This window comes from Lycorma delicatula, chromosome 1 (genome assembly GCF_047948215.1).
Source record: "Lycorma delicatula isolate Av1 chromosome 1, ASM4794821v1, whole genome shotgun sequence".
NCBI lineage: Eukaryota > Metazoa > Arthropoda > Insecta > Hemiptera > Fulgoridae > Lycorma > Lycorma delicatula.
The window spans coordinates 363,053,116-363,075,714 of NC_134455.1; positions in this window are offsets into that span (position 1 = coordinate 363,053,116).

Genomic DNA, 22,599 nt, shown 5'->3' on the forward strand with positions numbered 1-22,599 from the left:
CTATCTTCTAGCTTCCGTCGTGAATTACCACGAACTAAAAGGAAACAGTTAACGGCGAAAAACTGGGTCGTGATCCCTTCTGGGAATGTCAATCCTAGAAATCCATCAAAAACCAGGTTCCACAGCAAGGGACTGAGAACGGAACCCTGTGGACTTCCACTGGTGTCAGATTTCTCCACAACTAGGTGGGCATCTTTAAATAGAGCCGTGCGGTTAGACAAGTAGTCACATACTACAGCCTGTAGGGCTACGGTAACATTTCGGCGTTCCAACTCATAGAGGACAGAACTCCAATACAAGGAAGGAAATACTGCCTCTATGTCAATAAAGTTTGTCAAAACATATTTACAGGCGGCGCTTCCCACTGCGGCAAGAGCATTTAATATATATATATATATATATATATATATTTTACTAGCCAGTCGAGTCTTCGTCTCCTAGACTCCCGGAGTCCTGGTCAGCCCAGGTGAACCCCGGAGCCGTCCCGTCCACGCAGGGGTCTTCGAGGCCTTCGGAGGTCATGGAGTTATCCCAGAACCGCAAGGTCGCTTCACTCGCTTGTTCTCGAGTGATGCAAGAACAAACAGACACACTTTCAGCTTTACACGTATGATATATATATATATATATATATATATATATATATACGAACGAAAAATTATTTTAAACAAGCTCAACAACTTTATCTCTTGTAATTTTTGAGAAAACTATTGAAAGTAAAAATTAAATGTTTTACTAAATATATATAAATTTATATATTTTTATAAATATTTTTTTTTTAGGTATTACGTATAGTAACTACGTAAAATTGCAGTAATTTTAAATATTTTAATTTATTTATTTTTGATATTTTTTTGTTTATTTATGTTTTATATTACTAAAATGATTATTATTTGGGTTTAAAATTATAACGTAGTATTTTCTACTACGTTTCATCACATTATTTTTTTTAAATATAACTTAACCCTCTTAAACTCTTTTTTTTTGTATTTTGATGAGGAGACTTATGTAGATTTTCCTTATATAATATGGTAATAGAAAATTACATTCTCCACAAATTTCATTTAAATATTTTTTTTACTGAAATTTAATTATGCTATTGTACATGAAACCGTAAAAAATATGTTTTGAGATACTACTATAAAACCATTTTCTCAAAGATTTTAATTCTGAAAGCTGTTTTTCTTTCAGTTTTTCAGATCAAAAATCGAATGAGAAAAAGATTAAAGTTTAATTTAAGTTTAATTTAAGTTTGAAGAGTTTTAATACGGCTTTATTTTATCCTATATGGAAAATCGGGGCAAAGTGTTTAACAGTATAGAACTTAAAAACGAAGCGTTTTCCGGATCAATGACATACGAAGTTTTTTCTTCGTTTCATTTGTACAACACTTTCAGAAATTCTTTCAGTTTCTTCTTCAAACAACTTTTGCATACAAGATTTATACATCTTGTATATATCTCTTTAAAACACACGCGCGCGTGCGCTGCACACACACACACACTCTCTCTATCTCTATCTCTCTCTCTCTCTCTCTCTCTCTTACACACACACACATACAAAAGTTTTAAAAAGTATGATCAATCTTAAGTAACATTGAAATTTAATAGAGCTTTTTATCTCTAAACGATCTATTTTTTGGTATGACACCAAAAAACACTTCCAGTATATTGAGAGCAACCAAAGGAGAGTAAACATTGTGCCCTTTAATTTTAAGGTTTTGAAGAACTAAGATTTTTTCGTCCAAAATTTTAGCTACAGACGTTTTTCCAAAATATAAACATTTAATATTTTTTAATGTTAGTTTCAAAAGTGGCGTACAGTACCTCATAAAGAAACAGCACAACAATGTAAAATAAATCTTTCCCTGTACGTCTTCATAACTATAAATGTTAAATTGTTTGAGTATTCACTTATTAATAATTTATTTATTTTCATATTAATGTAAAATTTATTTATTACTTTTTTTGTATTGTAATTTTTATTTTATGTAATGAATCTGTTATTACGTTTTGAAAAATGTTTTATGTTTAAAAAAAAATAGTCTTTTTAAGTTAGGATCTCTATAAAACCCCCATATTGAAGAAGTAATACAGAATAATTATTTTATTATTCCTAATATTACACAAATACAAATTCATTTAACAAGTTTCAGTCTTTAGTTGCGGTTGTAAATCGTTTGTCGAATAAAAAGTAATAGTTGATCAATGATCAATTTGTCTTTAAATTTCATATATTATTATTTCTGAAATTATAATTAATATCTGTCTCTATTAAACAAGTTTTGTAACAGTTTAAAACGTGTACAACATTCGGCAAGTAACGATTTCTATACACTTCTCTGGCGTATGAATTTTTCTCCCGAAATTTCTTCAAGAGCTTTAGTAACTGAGAAACAAGCTGAATACACAGATGTAGGACTTTCCCAGCAGGCGGCTTTTTTTGTGATGGACTGCTTACACATATAACTTAATTTAAAATGTTTATCATTTTATTTAAATATAATATTTTGGTTTATTTAATTCAATGATTCTAACGAAAGAGCACGCGCGCTTACTAGCGGCTGCTTTAAGTAGTTTTTTACGGTTTAAATATTATTCATTTATTTAATTCTACTGCTCACCTGTGACGTCACAACATAGCAAACGACTACAGTCGCTATACGTCAGTACTATACTAGCGCTCCTTGTGATGAGAGGGAGTAGTACTTGATGGAGTATACTAAAATAGCCACTAGTTAGACCATTTACTGGGGTATGGGTGAGATTTAGCAAATTACTTTTTTGAAAATATTATTATTTTTTAATTTTTAGCAAACGTGCCTAAGAAAAGTAAGACTTTAATTAGGACAAATATCGAGATACTGAGGGTTGCCTTGCTCTACATTCTCACCCCCTTGACCTTTTATGTTGAAAATCTGACTAAGTTTGGTCAAAACTGGTCGAGTAGTTCTGGAGATGTAAGGTGTGAAACACCGAACACACACATGCGCACGCGTACATGTTAACATTTTCATCCATTTTTTGTAATTTATGGGTTCATTATGTGTCAAAACGGAAACATATGGTGAAAACCGCATATGAGACAATTGGGCCGATTACCATAGTTCCCTTCTAAAGCTATAGCTCTGCTATAGCGCTAGGCGGGAAAATAAAAAAAAGAAAGCGAGTGAACGCTATTTCTCCATCGCATCCGTTGTTACTCCTCAGTTCGTGCGTTATCATTTTGATTAGCAAGTCCATCCCTACTTCGATGCGACAATACTAAATCTTGTTCTTCTGATTTTGAATCCTGACAAATTGTTCGTAATTTGGACAATAAAGTAAGCTTTAAATCGGCTCAGATTTCACATGTTTGATCATTTTTAAATGATTCACTCTTACAAAAATAAATATATATGCAACTATTGTAAACTAAAACGTTTTCTTTTTGTGATAAAAATTTAGATTTAGTTCTATTTATAGAACCATTGTTGCCTAAGAAATAATTTAAAAAATTCATATTAATTTATTACAATGAAATTTAAAATCATGATATGAGGAAAATATGTTTTTACGCAATGAAAGTGCTCTTACAAAGGAGAAAGAGATAATTATATAAACGTATGAAGTGAAATATTATTTATGTTCACTAAACGTTGTTCAGAAGGAAGTAATTTTAATATATATATATATATATATATATATATATATATATATTTACGGTGAAGAATTAAAGAAGGAGATTGTTTTTTTTTACCAACGCCAAAAATGTTAGTGAGAAGAAGAGAACTAAGATAGAATCGGATATGGTTAGCTGGAAGTCCTGTTTTTAAAGAGATCGGTCAAGACGAAAATGAATTAATGTAATGAAAATATGCAGACCCCCTTCAATAAAAGAGTTATAGTGTTTTGAAGAAGTTACTGAGTTAACGTGTAAGCAGTCACAAGAGTTACGTCTTATTATATGATAGTAATGAATAATTAATTAAAATATAATAAAACAAAAGACGTCTAAGAATGGGATCAATACTGACCCCAGAAGAAGTCTTTTATACTTTCTTGAAAGTGCAAGAGTCAATGCTGCTGGATTTCATAGTATAATATTTTTCAAGATAATATTTTTATTTAGAATTATTAATTTTGCACTAAAATAATACGTATTTATTAACAAATATTATTAATAATAGTAATTGTTAACAATCTGTATGTTATAATTAAGACGAAGAGCAAAATGTATAAGTGAAAAAAAATAAATTAAACGTAACTTTCATTTAAATAAAAAAATTCGTCTTTTTTTAAATCATAAAAATGAAAGTAAAAATTGGATTCCAAAAGAAATATTGGCAACAGTGAAAATAATTCTCTAAAGAAAATTCACTAAAATCAAGAAAAAATATGACGATAAATTAGAAGAAGTAAGCCGGTATCATAAATGTGTACTGCGCAGTTAAATACCAAATACCGTCTCTTTCTTAGCCAAAAACAGCTGCGCCAACTATCGTAAAAGCTGTTTTTACACAAGGCATACAAACTACATTGTATGCTTAAAGCTATTCGACGGTACATTTAATTAACTTTAATAATTATCGATCGTAATTCTAATATCTACTGCAATTAAATTTAACAATTAATTTTGTCTATATTATTTGTTTAATTTCGTGATAAATTATTATTTTTTTTGCTACTAAAGATTAAATTAATATCTTTTATTATTCAGTCTAAAGTCTTCTTAAATTAATAATTAGTAATTCATTTAAGAAATAAAAAAAAAAAAACATAACCCAAATTACCTTACCTCAAACGTTAACCAAATTATTTTGCGTCAGGTAAAAGATGTTCAACTAATTTCAGTTCGAAAATACAATAATCTGCTACATCCTTCTTATACGGAGATAAATTTTTATTTTCCTTCTAAAGAATTCTTTTTCTAGATTCGATCTACTGATTTCCAGTGCTCATGTAAATAAATAAACCCCTCATTCTAATCGGTACGTAATAATATATTATATTAAGTACCCTCGGAAATGGGTAAGTATATCACAAGAATAAAAATAAGTAACTGCCTTAATATTTTTCTAGTTGAATCAAGAGGAACAGTGGGTCATGACAGATCCCAATATACAAAATTATTTAAAATAAAAAACTGATAACACAGTTGTAGGACTTTCCCGTCACATACGCATACACACACAACTTAATTTAGCACGTTAGTGATCCACTAGCGCTCGTTTTGGTGACAGGAAGTACAATTAACACAGTTTACCCACTTAGCCACTGGTTTAGAGCATTTTTTGGGATGGGGGTTGGATTTTGTAATTTTTTTTTCTTGCAAATATTATTACTCGTATGTTTTAATTTTTAACAAATGTGCCTAAGAAATTTAATTAGGAAAATTTTGAGATACTGAGTGTGAGCTTGCTCTACACCCTCCCTTACCCCTTAACCTCTTAAGTTGAAAATTTAGTGGCATCAGTGCCCAAGATATAGAAGTAATCTGACCAAGTTTGGTCAAATTTGGTCTATTAGTTCTGGAGATATAAGGTGATTTAGAGTCCGACACCAAATACATACACACACACACACACACACACACGTACACGTACATACATATATCCGGAAAATTTCCATCCGGTTTTTTGACATTTAAGGAACCGGATGGAAATCCGGTTCCTTAAATGTCAAAACGTCAAGGGTGAAAACCACATATGCCCAAATTGGATCGATTACAATACTTTCTCTTGTACTGCTATAGCGCTTGATAGGAAAGTAAAAATACATATAAAGTCCGAAGGTTTTTATTTAAAAAATATATGAGAAATTTTTTGTTAAAGGGAAATGCATGAACATAATGAATAAATATAAAAAAAAAACAAAGAAAAACGGTATGTAAATAATCCAAGTTTTTAAAAATTATAAAATTAAGATTATTCAAAAATTTATCGGCATAGTAATATTCTTTCTATAAAATAAAATCTTTTAATTAAAAAATAAAAACTTTTAAGATTTCTTTTTATTAAACTGGGATTTAAAAAAATATATTTTTAATAATTTATTAAAAATGACTACAGAATCATGATAATGCCCTTTCTTGTGTTCTGATGATTTGCACGAACGTTTTAATAGAGGCAAATATTTTAAGTATATATCATTATTATATTTAGAACAGCTGATCATTCACAAACGTAAATGTAAGGAAAAGTTTTTTTTTTTTTAATTTCCTAAGTATCAGCTTTTGTGATTCATATTTATTGGGTCCAAACAAGGATCTGATGACAGCTCAGGTTTCTATCTTGAAAAATCGTTCTGACTTTTTGAGGGAGCCTTATCAAATCACGTTATATTTATGCATGTATAATATTGACAAGCTTAGCTTTTTGTCAATGAGCTTCAAAGCAAAATAAAATTGTTTATTTAGTTGTAAAAGAGATTAATTTAGTCATCTCAGAGAGTATTTGTCTGTCATTAAAAAAAAAAAAAAACATTTAGAAATACCACTCTATAGGTAAAAGAAATATCATTATTATCGTTAATGGGAATTCTATCGACGTGACTGCGAATGTTACGTCTACAGAAAAGCTCTATGCAACGGTTTTATCTGCATATAAACTTGATTATTTACAATCCAAAAGGGAAATAAATTTTAAATCTTAACTGAATTATTATATCCATTAAAATTATTATCTACGGATATAGATACAGTTGTGTCACCTGCAAGAGGGTATCATCAATGAATGACTCAAAATTTTTGGCAGGTCATTAATAAGTTATATGAATATAAAGGAATTGAAGGCAATTCGCAGAGGTACTCCACATTCTACATTTTAAATTGAAGAACTACTGTGAGTATTCTGATTAAACGTGAAATTTCGAGTACCTGTTTACTGTGATAAGGTACTACTTTAAGCAATTTTTACTCTTCGGTTACCATATTTAAGCACTTCTGTTACTATAGCTATCAAATTTTTTCATCGATAAAAAAAAAAATTAATTAATATTCGTCGTTAATATGGAAATGACTTGGCTTGCCTTACCGATCGTAGAAGAGTTAATTATAATTATACAAAAAAAAGTGAATTATAAGCACTTGACTTTAAATTTACTCTTCAATAATTGTAACTGTTTAATTAGGTTGTAATTTTTAAATGAAGTTAGAAAACCACCCCTTACTAAACTAAAAGAAAAAATGGCAAAGAAGCATAAAAAACTGACCTCTTAAAACTAATAATTTATATATTTCCATTGTTTTTCTACTGATAATAAAATCTAACGATGATTTTCCCTGTACGAGTAATAAGAATTGAAGATTTCATTTTTCTGGTATTTATAAATGAGGTTAAACTACAGGTTGGTTACATTTGTACAACATTTATACAATAATCAGAATTCTCCCGAAAATCAAATTTATGAACAAAAAAAAAATTAGTTTCTACATTGAAAATTCAGTGCAAAGGAGAAGCAATATTTTATGATAATATTCCCAGATCTTTTCATATAGAAAATGTTTGTAGCAGTGTTCCATAAAAGGTGACCAAAATATATTATTTAAGAAAAATAAATTTTGGGAAATCGGTATATTGTGGGTTGCATTACGATTCGAGTTGGTTCGGTGGCACAGACCTTTTTATAAATCATTCCTGTCTACTGCTTCACCCTTTTTCTCCTTTAGAAGCGGCAGAAATAAGAAGAATTGCCTGAGACCAGCAGATAAAACAGAGAGCCAAACTTTAGCTATATCTACTGACTCTTTACGCTGCTGATGTGAGACGAGCCACACCCATACTACTAACAGCATTCTACCCGCTTCCCTCTAATCAAACTATTTTAGCTTACAGTCACGAAAAGAGAAAGCAGGGATGGAATGAGGGTGTAAAAATTGTTCATTTCTAAAAGAATTTATTTATTTCTATATCTATTTCTTATATTTATTTCAGAAGATAAAAAAAAGTCAACGAGGAAAAAATTCAATTGACTTAACGACTTAAAATATTTTATTTCTTCCTATATTTGATTACAAATTTATTTGATAGTATAAATTATTTATACAAGGTATAAATGTAAATTATTTTACGATTGACTGATTCAAATGAAAAATAAAAGAATTATTTTGTATTCTTGTTGTTTAATTTTTTTTCGTTTTAAATTATTTATTTAATAATTTAAAAAAAAAATTACAATTAAAAAATTATTAATTATTATTGTTATGTTGTAAATTACGTCTGATATTTCAGAAAAATTAGTTACCGCTGATGATCTTTGTAGGCAATGTTCCAGGATTGTTTGGAATAACAATATTGTCGCGTGATTCCGGGGCTCGATCAGGATATTGAGAGGTTTACAATTTAGAATGTTTGTAAAATTACAGTTTATTTTTTTTAAATGTTCATAATTACAACTAGAAAAATTAATAATATTAACAACAACAACAACAATAATAATAATAGTAATAATAATTGTAGTAATATTAATAATAATAATATTAATAAATACGAAATTGTCATTCCAGATACATTGGCAATTTCTACTAGAGAAATACCGTCATGGCTCTTGCCAGCGGTAAATACAAGTTTGGATCTCTCTGAAGGAGAAATAAAAAAGAAACCAGCAATGCTCATCCAACGGGAATTTTTGGCAACCGTCAGTAGTTACGAAGAACATATTAGAATTTATACTGACGGTTCTAAAACCGAACATGGTGTTGAATGCTAAATATATGTAAATGGAAAAGCCCACTTTTGGAAACTGCCAGATGTGGCCAGTGTCTACACGCAGAACTCACTGGAATTCAGCAAGCTCTTCTCTACACCGAACACTATTGCGAAGAGAGAGTGCTAATATTAGCACTCCGATTCTTTAAGTGCACTTGTCGCAATTCGGAACAAGAACATTAAGGATGTCCTAATTGCAAACATCCTGTCCATTTTATACGTTCTAAAACAACGCGGACAGCGATGCGTATTTGTATGGACTCCGGGGCATGCTGGTATTACAGGTAATGAAATCGCAGACGAAGCTGCCAGAAAGGCAACAGTCTGCGATGATTTGGATGCATTTCCTGTAAGAGTGGCAGATGTTAAAAACCGTCTAACCAACATAGTAAAAAACAAGTGGATTGCTGAATGGAGGAGTTTAAATACAAAATTAAACTCAGTAAAAACTTCTCATTATAAATGGAAAAGCGACTTTAAGTTGACTCGCCATGAAGAAGTAGCGGTGACCAGACTTAGAATCGGTCACACGCGATTAACAAATTTATATTTGTTAACCGGCGAAGTGAGACCAATGTGCGGTGTTTGTAATAAAACACTGACAATCAAGCATCTAATAGAAGAGTGTACCATATATGAGGACCTCAGAAAGAGGTTCCGTCTTAGAAATAATATTAGTGCTGATCTGGATAATGGAAATTAAGAAAATATAGTTGCATTTTTACAGGCCAGTGGACTTCTTAAAAGTCTATAAAATGAAAGTTTAAAGCTGTGATAAAAGAATCTCTAAGCGGTAGTTTATATATATATAAAGAAAGAAATGGTATTGATAAGTTTAATTTTAATTTTAATTTCATGGTCTTTTGAGAACCTTATCTCAAATTTTAATATCGGGGCCCTTTACACCCCGTAAGTGTTTGTGATTGTCCTTGTCTTTTATGTCTTAATGTTTTGTGTAGTTTGTGCTTTTAAATAAGATGTAAGGGTCCTTTACACCCTTTCACATGACGATCCAGATGGTGATAGTAATTTCTTTTAAAGATTGTGACGAGGGCTAATGACCTTAGCAGTCGATGCCCGTAAAAAAAAAAAAAAAAAAAATGTAATAATAATAAGTGGGAATTAATGAACACAAATATTAATATAGTAATTACAACCACAATAATCAGGATAACATTTATAGTACTAATAATTTTAGTAGATGATGTTAATAATATTAATAATAACAAATCAAAAAATTAATACATAATGTAGTTAGTACATGACATAATACATAACATAGTCAAAACAGTAAATATAACATAAAATCAGAACGTAATCAACAAAGATATTGCATTATTTTTTTCACTTATACGCTTATAGTTTTACTGTAAATCGGGGATAGTATTTCTTGTTTACTGGTATAACTCGTGGCGTCATCTTACTCGTATCAAACTGAATTCATGACTCCCCTCACTGGACTTACGTTCACACTCTCGTCTCGCAGTCACACCTGTGCCTCTCCTTGCTGGACCAACGCCGCAAATTCTGTCAGCACTGGTTCGCATAACACCGCCGAGCCCACACTACTCGCAGCCTCTCCTCGCTGAACTCCTCGCAGAACTGCCCTTGACTGTTTCTAATAGAACTCCTCCGAATCTTCGCAACACGCAGCCTCTCCTCGCAGAACTGCCTTTGCTGGACCGACGTCATAACGTCTCGCAGACTGATTCTAATAAAACTTATTTTTATCTGGTCTTACCCTGACTTCAGTTCAGTTAATCAAACCGTGAGACAGTTGACCGAGGCTTTTGTTCCCATTAATTCCAAACCTGATCTCTTCTCACCGTACAACTGCTGTTTATTGTGTGTTAGCGGGTAGTATAACAAAAGACGATTATAAAACGGACCTATTCTTTACAAAAAGGTTCTCCTTTTTGTCCCTTTCTGGATTCCTCCAATTATTATAGTTTCTATTACTTTCATAATAATTGGTAGGAATCCGTTACTCAGGCCCGCCGGGCCGGTTTTCCTACGAAATACTCCACCATTGATACTGTGTTTAATCTATAATATTTGTATTAAATTAACGAGGGGGATAAATGAAGTTATGCCTTTTTAATGATTTGAAAGATTAATAAAAAAAACTATTTTCAATAATGACAACAGAAATGTCTTATCTTATAATCTATTTAATAGAGGTGTAAGTTATATACATCTTTAAAACTTTAAAAAAAGATTTTATTCATATAAACACTAACAGGTCTTGTGTAATGAAGGACTGTCGATTTTCACAAGGGCAGGAGTTAGAAATGGGTGTCTTTTCTATCCAATGCTTTTCGTTCTTTTTGTAAATGACACGTTTGTGGATGAAGATAAGAGGATTTATATTGACCAAATGAATATTAAACTTCTACTTTATGACATAAATGGTAAAGTAGTTGACAGGAATGATTTGTTTTTACAAATCATTCCTGTCAACTTTGTGCCACCGAAATGATTTAAATTGTAATTCCTTGATGCTTTCATTTTAAATACATAATTTGAGCATCTAAAATTTCTGGCTGTAGATTACTTAATGAAATATGTGAAAAAGTAATAAAATTCGGAGTGGCTGGATATAAAATTGAAAGAGGTTGTTCAGAAGTTATAATCTAAGTATTTATTGCAATTATAAAACAAACAGTGAAAATGGATTAAAGAGATCGACGAGGTAATAATAGAAAATCAAAGAAGAAAATAAACAGTCGGATAGGGGGAAATGGGTCAGATTATCACAAAGTTTATATAAAATAAATAGATTTATTAACAAGACAGACAATATATGCAGGATACCAGAAATTTTATCAGTGAATATTTTAGTCAAGGAGTACTAAACATTATCTGAACTGTACTGAATGTGCCGGCCTCCATGGTGCGAATGGTAGCGTCTCGGCATTTCATCTGGAAGTCCCAGGTTCGAATTCCGTTCAGCCATGGCATTTTCACACGCTAAAAAAATTGTTATTCCTCTCATCCTCTGAAGTAATACCTAACGGTATTCTCAGAGTTTGAAAAAAAAAATCGTTATAGCTCTCTACGTACAAAAGGAAAACTTCATTCATTTTTGTAGGATGATATTCATTCAACTTTATATGAATTTAGAGATATTTTTCGGAAAAGATTTCTCGTGAATGACAATACAATAAACGGAGAAAATTGTTCTCAATTGATGAACGGTGTACAGGGTGCATTGAAATTCAAGCGGTTCATAATTGATTAATCTACTTTTTACAGTTTTTATTAAAAAACTGTTGATTCATGTTTATTTTCGCTTTTATTGTTTTTATTTAATTCTTTTCTTTGCAGTTAATTTTTTTGCCATTTGAAATCTTTTTTGCGCTATCGGGTGATGCGGTAAATATGGTAATAATGGAATTATAGGATACATTTTTTATTCTATTTTATTCTATTTTTTTATTACCCTTTTGTATTCGTGTTTCATTGTTTTTTATCAATTTAAAAAGTATTTTATTTATTTGATTTATGTTCTGAATTAACGTGAAGTAAACAATGATACTGTTGTTTATATTATTGATATTATCATTATAATATGGTATATATATATCTTTCGTATTTATAAAGCAGCTTGTCCTGACTGACTGACTGATTTATCAACACATAGCCTAAACCACTGAAGATTAAATATCTAAAATTTGTATGCGTGTTCTTCTTATGATGTAAGCCCCTAATAATTTGAAAATCCGAGTTTAAAGGATTAAAATGGAGTAACAATTAAATTTACAATCTTTTTAATTTCTTGCTAAGAAAGATAAAAAATATTTCAACAATTATTGTAAATTTTCCCCATTTCCGATTATACTAAACGAGATATTCACTAGATTTGGCCATTAAAATTATCTTCAGATAAATATCTAAAAATATATTTTCGTTTTTTTTTTTTTTTTAATTTAGTTTTTTTAAGGGGAGCGACGATATATGGCGCGGCAGTTCAACCAACAGTCACTGTCTCGGTTACTTTACGTGCGACGTGACTAGCTGCACCTGCCTCCGGCTACTTGACTGAAAAACATTAAAAAAAAAATAAATTGATTGCAGTGAGATACGCAAGTAATCATATAGCGAGGGCGAAGCCGCAACGGGGACGCTACATATATATATATAGAGAGAGAGAGAGAGAGAGAGACAGAGAGTGTGAGAGAGAGAGGGGGAGAGAGAAAAGTAAAACATTTTATCATCCGTTGTTTATAAAATCTGTAATAAAAAAGATGATGTGGTTTTTTTCTTGAATATTTTTAAATTAAAAAGCAGAAGTAATTTATGGTTATTATTATCGTTAACATTTTTTTTTAATTACACTTATATTTAGTAAGGGGTCGGTAAAAATATTTCAGAGCATCTTCAATTTATTTTCAGATTTTTCTATATTTAAAATTAATCGTTATTATTAGAGATGTTTTCTACTTACACAAAAAAAAAAAAAAATAGATCAATTTATCATAAAAATTTATTTTCATTCAAAGTAATATAGATAGAAAGATTTAAATGCTTTGGTTCTTAGAACGAACCGGAATATATTTAATCTTAAATTCTAACCAAAAGAGAAATTGATGTTAATAGTAAAACAGTTTGTAATTGTTTTAGTGGAAAAATTATCAAATGAAATAAATAGTCGAAATTTGGAATAATGGATGAAACAAAACAAAAAAAAAACATATTAAAGTATCATATCGACATTCGTACATTAAAAAAAGTAAACGTTTTACAATACCGTGATATCTTGCAAATTCATCTGCTCTCATCAGAGACGCTAAACAATATGAATCTAACAATTTAAAAAAAAAAAAAAACATTGTAATGACTCCATAAAAAATAAATCAGTCGAAATACCATAGATGAATATCGTACAGAAAATGGTTACAAAATAAATTTATTAGTATCTAAATTTGTTTTATTAAAATCCGTAAACCGTATTCGAAATTCATGTAATCTTTTTTTTTTAAAAGGTTGCATACTTACCCACTGTACTGGTAAATTTCCAATTTTTTTAATTAAAATTTTTTTTTATGGATAAACAATGAAAGTTACAATTATTCATATAATATATTCTAATGCGATAAATACGTTTATACAAGTGACTTTTACTTTATCTATTAAATGTCCAAATATATAATTAAAAAATGAAGATTTTAATCAAACTTTTAACAATTTTTAAACATCAATATTGTTTCAAACATCAATGATGTTTAAAAATTGAATATTGACGGAGGAAATGAGTTAGAAAATGGTGTTATAGAGGAAGAAGAGGAAGTGGAGGAGGACGAAATGGGAGAAACAATACTGAGATCTGAATTTAAGAGAGCATTAAAAGATTTAAATGGCAGAAAGGCTCCTAGAATAGACGGAATACCTGTAGAATTACTGCGCAATGCGGTTGAGGAAGCGATTGATAGATTATACAAACTGGTGTGTAATATTCATGAAAAAAGGGAATTTCCGTCAGACTTCAAAAAAAGTGACTTCAAAACAATTAGTTTAACTAGTCATGCATCAAAAATCTTAACTAGAATTCTATACAGAAGAATTGAGAGGAGAGTGGAGGAAGTGTTAGAAGACCAGTTTGGTTTCAGGAAAAATATAGGGACAAGGGAAGCAATTTTGGAAGAAAAACAAACCAACATACTTGGCGTTTATAGACCTAGAAAAGGCATTTGAACGTAGACTGGAATAAAATGTTCAGCATTTAAAAAAAATTAGGGTTCAAATACAGAGATAGAAGAACAATTGCTAACATGTACAGGAACCAAACAGCAACATTAACAACTGAAGAACATAAGAAAGAAGCCGTAATAAGAAAGGGAGTCCGACAAGGATGTTCCCTATCTCCGTTACTTTTTAATCTTTACATGGAACTAGCAGTTAATGATGTTAAAGAACAATTTGGATTCGGAGTAACAGTAAAAGGTGAAAAGATAAAGATGCTACGATTTGCTGATGATATAGTAATTCTAACCGAGAGTAAAAAGGATTTAGAAGAAACAATGAACGGCATAGATGAAGTCCTACGCAAGAACTATCGCATGAAAATAAACAAGAACAAAACAAAAGTAATGAAATGTAGTAGAAATAACAAAGATGGACCACTGAATGTGAAAATAGGAGGAGAAAAGATTATGGAGGTAGAAGAATTTTGTTATTTGGGAAGTAGAATTACTAAAGATGGACGAAGCAGGAGCGATATAAAATACCGAATAGCACAAGCTAAACGAGCTTTCAGTAAGAAATATAATTTGTTTACATCAAAAATTAATTTAAATGTCAGGAAAAGATTTTTGAAAGTATATGTTTGGAGTGTCGCTTTATATGGAAGTGAAACTTGGATGATCGGAGTATCTGAGAAGAAAAGATTAGAAGCTTTTGAAATGCGGTGCTATAGGAGAATGTTAAAAATCAGATGGGTGGATAAAGTGACAAATGAAGAGGTATTGCGGCAAATAGATGAAGAAAGAAGCATTTGGAAAAATATAGTTAAAAGAAGAGACAGACTTATAGGCCACATACTAAGGCATCCTGGAATAGTCGCTTTGATATTGGAAGGACAGGTAGAAGGGAATATTTGTGTAGGCAGGCCACGTTTGGAATATGTAAAACAAATTGTTAGGGATGTAGGATGTAGAGGGTATACTGAAATGAAACGACTAGAACTAGATAGGGAATCTTGGAGAGCTGCATCAAACCGGTCAAATGACTGATGAAAAAAAAAAAATTCAATATACTCTGGACTAATTTTTATCATTAAAACTTTATTTTCTTTAAAGAATTATTCAGATGTTTTAAATGAAAGAATTTTTTCATGTTTTCTCAAATAATTTTTAACCACAATAAAATTTTCAGTATTATAAAGAAAATTGTTTTAAATAAAGATATTATAATAGTTTTTCCATATCCCCGTTAATATAAATACCAAAGATTTAGCTAATAAATCCAAATTTGGGTTTTTGAATCATCTTAATTTTTTTTTTTATTAATTTAAATTATTGTTATTAAACATTATCATAAGCTACTTTAAATATATTATATCGACCAAATAAGATTTTTTTTTAAGTTTACTAACTTTATTTCTCTTCTACCCTTATTTATATAATGCGAATTTATTTCAAATATGATAATACCACTTGTAATGTTGTCACTAGCTCTCCAGTTTCTTGTAACTTTATCTACTTGTGCCCTAACTGTCATTTAAGAATGTTAGCGACTCCAATCCTACTAATTTTTGAGTGAAATCACCAGGTCACCGATTGTGCGCTGCGATATAATAAAATTCGGGACAAAAGTTTACAACAGCCAATTTGTAGGAAATGGAGTCTAGCTCCTGTCGAGATCTAAGGAAGTTCATAATATTTTAGACCTGAGTTAAAGGATAAATTAAATTTTTTATTAATATAATTTCTTTTTAAGGAATCAAAATTATTTTTTTTGTTTTACTCAGAACATAGTTTACTATTTTGTAAAAAAATATTTTAAATTAAGAAAATTTTCTTGTGTGTGTTCTTTTTACTTTCCCGTCTAGTGCTATAGTATAAAAGGGAAAGTATTGCAATCGGTCCAATTTGGACAAATGCGGCTTTCACCGGATCATGATGTTTTGACAACTGAGGAACACAAAATACCAGAAGGAAATTTTCCGGATATTCGTATGTACATGTGTATGTTCGGTGTCACCCTCTAAATCATTTTATATCTCCAAAACTACTGGACCGAGTTTGAAAAAACTTGGTCAGATTACTTTTATATATGGGGCATTGAAGCGATTAAATTTTCAACTTAAAAGGGCTTCAGGATGAAGCAACTATAGAGCAAGATCACTCTCAGTATCTCGAGATTTTGCCTAATTAAAGTCTTACTTTTCTTAGGCACATTTGTTAACAATTAAAAAATAATAATATTTTCAGAAAACCTTTCCTTTCAAAATCGCACACCCACTCCAAAAAAATGCTCTAAATAAACTAGTAGCTATGTCGATATACTGGTCAATAGTATCCCATCTCACTAAGGAGCGATAGTGAAGCACTGACGTAAAACTGCAGTAGTCTTCTGCTGTGTTGTGACGTCATAGGTGAGCGGTAGAATTAAATGAAAAATATTAGAAATTTAATAAAATATTTAAAGTAGCCGTTAGTACTGCTATCCCCGCGCGATTGAAATCAGGTATGTGCACGCGCTTTAGTTAGAATGATTGAAGTGAATAAACGAAAAAATATTGTATTTTAATAAAATAATAATACTGTAAATTAAATTGTTTTGAAAACCGTGCATCTGAAAAAAAGACGCGTGACGGGAAAGTCCTACAACTATGCTTTCAGGTATTTTTTTAAACGAATTAAATCTTATGATTTATATTTCAGTTTTTGTCGTTTTTTTAATCTTTTAGCTATTCTTGTCATAGTGCCAGTAATTTCAGAGGACAAACTTCACGTCCTTAAAAGTAAATGAAATATTTTTTTTTTTTTAATTATTGATAGAAAAAATTATTTTTAAACAATTCTTTTGCAAAATTATTATTTTTTAAATAAAACATATCGGGTCGTTTAGTATTAATAAAGTTTTGAGTGATAATGTTTGAAATTTTTATAATAAGTTTTTAAAACTATCTTATTCTAGTAGTCCATTATTCCATTTATATAATTTATAAAGTTATATGAAAAAGTGACCTATTTAATACAAAGATAAATTATATTTTCCATCATAATATTAAATGAACGAAAAAAAATAGAAAACGTAAATTGTACATAATCTTTTCAAAAGATAACAAAAATTTTTATTTACATTTTTTAATAATGGATTATTTTGTTCTTGTCATCTATAAAACTTTCATACTAAACCCTTTTAGTAAGCTATATAAATGAACATACTAAACAAATGAATAAAAAAGGATAAGCGAAATTTGACGGATCAGTGTGTCATCGTAAAAAAATGTCAGTGAAAAATAATGTAGTTTCAGCATTATAAGATTTCAATCTTCTCGAGTACATAATTTTCCTTTCTTTGAAAAAGCTACTTATGTCGCAATTCTCTTTGTCAACGTATAAAACGGGTCGGGTTAGTTCACTATCTGAACGTTCTGGCAAGAAAAGTACTACGAGAAGTGCTCTGCTTATGAGTCTTTTCTGACACAAATGAGACTTAATGCTGTGATAACGCAAGGCAAAAAAGTAACGCCTCCGGTTTTTTGATCTCACAAGAAAAATCAAGTGTTTTTGTTCTTATAAAGCTAACATATCTTTATAAAATACTTTACTTTTTTTTCTCCAATCATTTTAATAAAACACAATTTTCATACACTAAATGAATTCATTTCTTCTACCATTATTATTGGGCATTACAATTATTATTTATTACAATTTCATTACAATTATTATTGGGCATCAGCCGGTTCTTACTTATATTTAAATAAATAAGTTTATTTTCAGCTTAGAAGGAATTTTTTTGTTGAAGCAAATTAAATTTATATCTATTTTATATGCAATAAGAATCTAAAACCTTGTTTAAAAACTTGCCCTACATACTATAAGGAGACCAGTATTTTTTAATACGATTACGCTATAACAACTTAACAATAACCAACGGTCGAGACAAAAGATTAAAAAAATAACATTGTAAGCGTCATTTTTCGTTAAAAATAATCTTTATGCAAGGGCTAGCTTGAAAAGGTTGTCTATAGATCCTCTTAATTAACTGTTTTTTTATTTTAAGAAATCCAAAAAATAAATCTTTAATTGCTTCTACCACAAAAATATTTTTTTCCTATTTCTATTTTTATATGACTGCCCTAAAAGTAGTGTAATGTATTTATAGTGTATGTTTGTATGTATGTATGTATTTTCTACCGTAGCAGCTCAACGGCCGAACCGATTGAGATGTATGGCCCCACGTTGTAATCCTTACGTTACCGGTAGTATCAGAGCTATATATATTTATATTATACATGTAGTAGTAGAGACTTGCCGGTTGAAGCATAAAATTTAATGAATTGAATTAATTAATTTGAACTTTGAGCTTCTATTACTGTGTGAACTGGGTTTGAACTGAATGATTCGAATGAATAATATTATAAAAATAGTAAAATTAAATTTACGTTAAGTAAAATACATTAATATCAAATAAATTAACAAAAAAAAATTTTTAATAAAGATTTCTATTTAATAATAATGAGCTTTCCATGGGGGTGTGAGTGGTTAGGCGATACAAAACCTCGTGCTAAGCTAGACCAATCTCATTATCAATCGGTAAGAAACGGGTTGTTCCTGGAGCGCTCCAGGAATGTTATGCACTTAAAATATCTGCAAACAATTTTTCGATTTTCAAAATTCAAACAGGGTATTTGTTAGTACGTTAAAGGCTAACTTTTGCATACATCAAGTACACTCTCGGTCTAACAGATAATAGTTATTCGGAAATGCTATATCTTCGCAACCACTATTCCGATTTTCAAAATTTAAAAGGGGTATTTGCTAGCATACAAAATCATGATGGAACCAAACCAGAACAAAAAGCAATGTTTTTTAGCATTGTTTTTTTTTTTTTTTTTTCAGCAGTCTTGTTTAATAATTTTTGATATTTATCTCTTCTTAAATATCTGACAAAATCTAAATTTTGTTCTAGTTTTCTATTTTATTTTTTATGAGACTTCTATATCTCCAAGTCCCTACGAATTTTTATGCGGTAACTGACTTTGTGATACGGATACTCCAGCACAAAGCCAAAGAGGATGGGGCGGCAAGAGGTTGGGGACAGCCCCCTGCGGTGCTGCCCGTTCACCTGTACTTCCACGGATGGTCGGCAGTGATGAGGCACTGGTACTCCCCCATCCCTTCACGAAAAAGACTGAGAACCGCTGTGAGTTTCCTACACAGAGTGCTCTCACTAGACGCATTGGCGTGTCAAGAGCGAGTCCCGGGCTCAGGGATGCAGTCCAAGAACAACATAGTCGGAAATGGATATCCCACCCTAGGGGTTAGAGCCAGGCAATGAAAAAATATAACTGGTGGGCTGACGTGTCGGAATAGACTCATGGCTGGCGGACGGAGAGGCCTGTTCGAGTAAACTATCCCCTGGGATAGTTTTGCTTTGCTGAGGATCCGGCCCGGGGAGGGTAAGGAGAAAAATATATCACTAGAAGGACCAAATTCTGTCACAAAATTATTTCTGTTTATTATTTTCTTTACAGTTAGTTTCAAAAGTTCACCTAATTATTTCGTTGATTAACTGTACTGTGGATTAAACCACAGTACTCGTTTTAAACAAAAAAAAAACAAAAAAAACAGTAGATCGTATTAAGTTAAAACCTCTTGCTAATTTTTTTTTTTATAATGTTTCACTTTTGGGCAGTTATTGAAGGAAAATTAAATCAATTTGGAGAAAAAATTACACGATCGTAAATATAAGGTTTATCTTACTTTAAACATTTTTATGTCAATTATGTTTTTGTATGCTCTTTCAAATAATAACACTATCCTGTCTTATCCATTTAACATTTTTGAGTTACTCACCATGGACCACCTGGGTGCTTGGTGTGGTAGTGGTTTATTACCGAAAAAGTAATACGTAACTAATATATATATATATATATATATATATATACACACACACACACACAAATATATTTATTGAGTATGATGTGTAAAAATTATTATAATATTTTACAGTCAGAATACGATTAAATTAGAGAAAAATAAATAACAAAATTGATTTCACTTGTAATCTCAATGAACATGATAAATATGTATACGATAAGTAATATATATTACAAAATGTAAAATTACAGCCATTGTTCTTGAATGGAAGAAATTTTGTTTGTTGTTGAAAACCAATTCAGTAAAGTGCTATTATGCAAGTGACAATGCGAAGTTCAGACACTCTTTTCGGTGTAGAATGTACTGTTGTTACAAATGTAATCCATTATTCTCTTTCAATCTTTTTTTTCAGTTCGAAGCATATGGTTCAATATAATATACTGAATTATTATTTAGGTGTTCTCTAACAATATGATTGATTTTCTATCGATTATTTATAGGTCTACTTATATTTGAAATATATTTTCTCTCTGTTACTATTCAAAATAGATTACCTTGGTGGTTATATATTACGTAATCCATTTAAAATATTCAGCAAGTTTTAACAAACATATCTTACTTTTAAATAAACAATCGTTATTGAGAAAATAACTGTATATAAAAAAATGTGTATAAATTTTAAAAAGATACATTTGATTTATGTTACAGTAAAAGACCAAAATTAAAAAAAATCAGTATTCTACAGTGAATTTCGATACATTCCAATACATTGGTGAAAGCCCGAAATATTTGCTTATATTATTATAAACTCGGACCTTATCCGGTGTATGTCGACATATAAAAATAAGCTCTGGTGGTGATCGAAATAATAACTAGAAATAAACAAAAAATCTCCCACTACCAATCTCTAAGATAAATAGATCCAAACTCCTGAAACAATAAAATTTTTAAGGTTTCGGCGAAAGTTTGCCGTCAATTGAAAACATCGAAAATCAAAATTCAACAATTTATTTATTTACATTTCTTCAAAAAGACTTTGTTCGAATCAAAACAGTACAGATATGTATGAAAGGGGAGATAATAATTGTTATATACTTTTACTACTTCATTTTCTCAAGCACAACAATATAAATCGTCAAATATTTTATTCCTATACATTGAATATTAAATATTCATAAATGTTAAATTTTTTATTCCTCTACTAATATTGTAACTAAATGATAGAACGTTTTTAATACAAAACAAATATGAAATCATCGAAAAATAATTGGAGATATACAGTTTTTTTATATACTTAATAATACAAATCATATAATGAACATTTTTTAATGAGAAGTTTATAATCACTTTGCGGAAAGCGTATACGAAATACTTGGAGCGAAAATGTAGCTTATACTGCGAGCTGAAAAAAAAAAAAAAATGAAAATGTGCATTGAAATCGAAATATAATTTTCATGATGATAAAGTAACGCTTTTATGATTTCAAAATTAGACGCAAAAGTATTTTTATTTATTAAAATATTAGAAATATTAAAAACTTTATTGTATTTATTCGCCTATTTATTTGACTAACAAATGCTTGATATACCATAAAAAATTGAATTCATCTTCAATGAAGTTTTGAGGAAGATTACATTTTTAGAGTGTTCTCTGTTAAGCAATATATCATGAAAGTGTTCCGAAATTGTTATGAAAGTTATCAAACGTTTACAAAATTATCCAACTTTATTTATTCAAAATAAAACCATTACAATTGTAAAATTAACAATCATATTCAGACGTTTTTTAACCACGATATATTATCTCCATTGATGACTAAAAAAAGGTTAAAACTGTGATTTGCTAGAATGTATTTCATTTTATAACTACGTTATTTTAAGAATGTGTTTTAATTTAGCCTTATATCACTAAATTGATTTTTAAAACTATAATCAAGTTTTTACTTGGAAAAATATGAATTAGACGTTTACTATGTACAGTATCAACCTAATAAAGACCTAATTAAAATACATTAAATATTACTCATTGTTAATATTTACTTATTTATTCAAAGGTAAAAACTTCAAATGGTAGGTTATGTTGCACTGAAGGTATTATTAAAATATTGTTATTTGTGTTAATATTTTTAAGAATGAGAGCATCAGAAATATAATTCAAATTACCTATGAAACTTGTACTATGTAGCTGATGATCAAGTTGAAAAGATTTTACCAAATGCATCGAAAAAAATGTAACCTAATTTAAAGGAAGGGATTCCACTCAAGTAAAACAGCAAGAATATACTAAATCTGAAATCATGCGATTGGTTGATTGGACGATATATCAAGTCTAGTCAACAGCTATTCATCTGTTAATAATAGG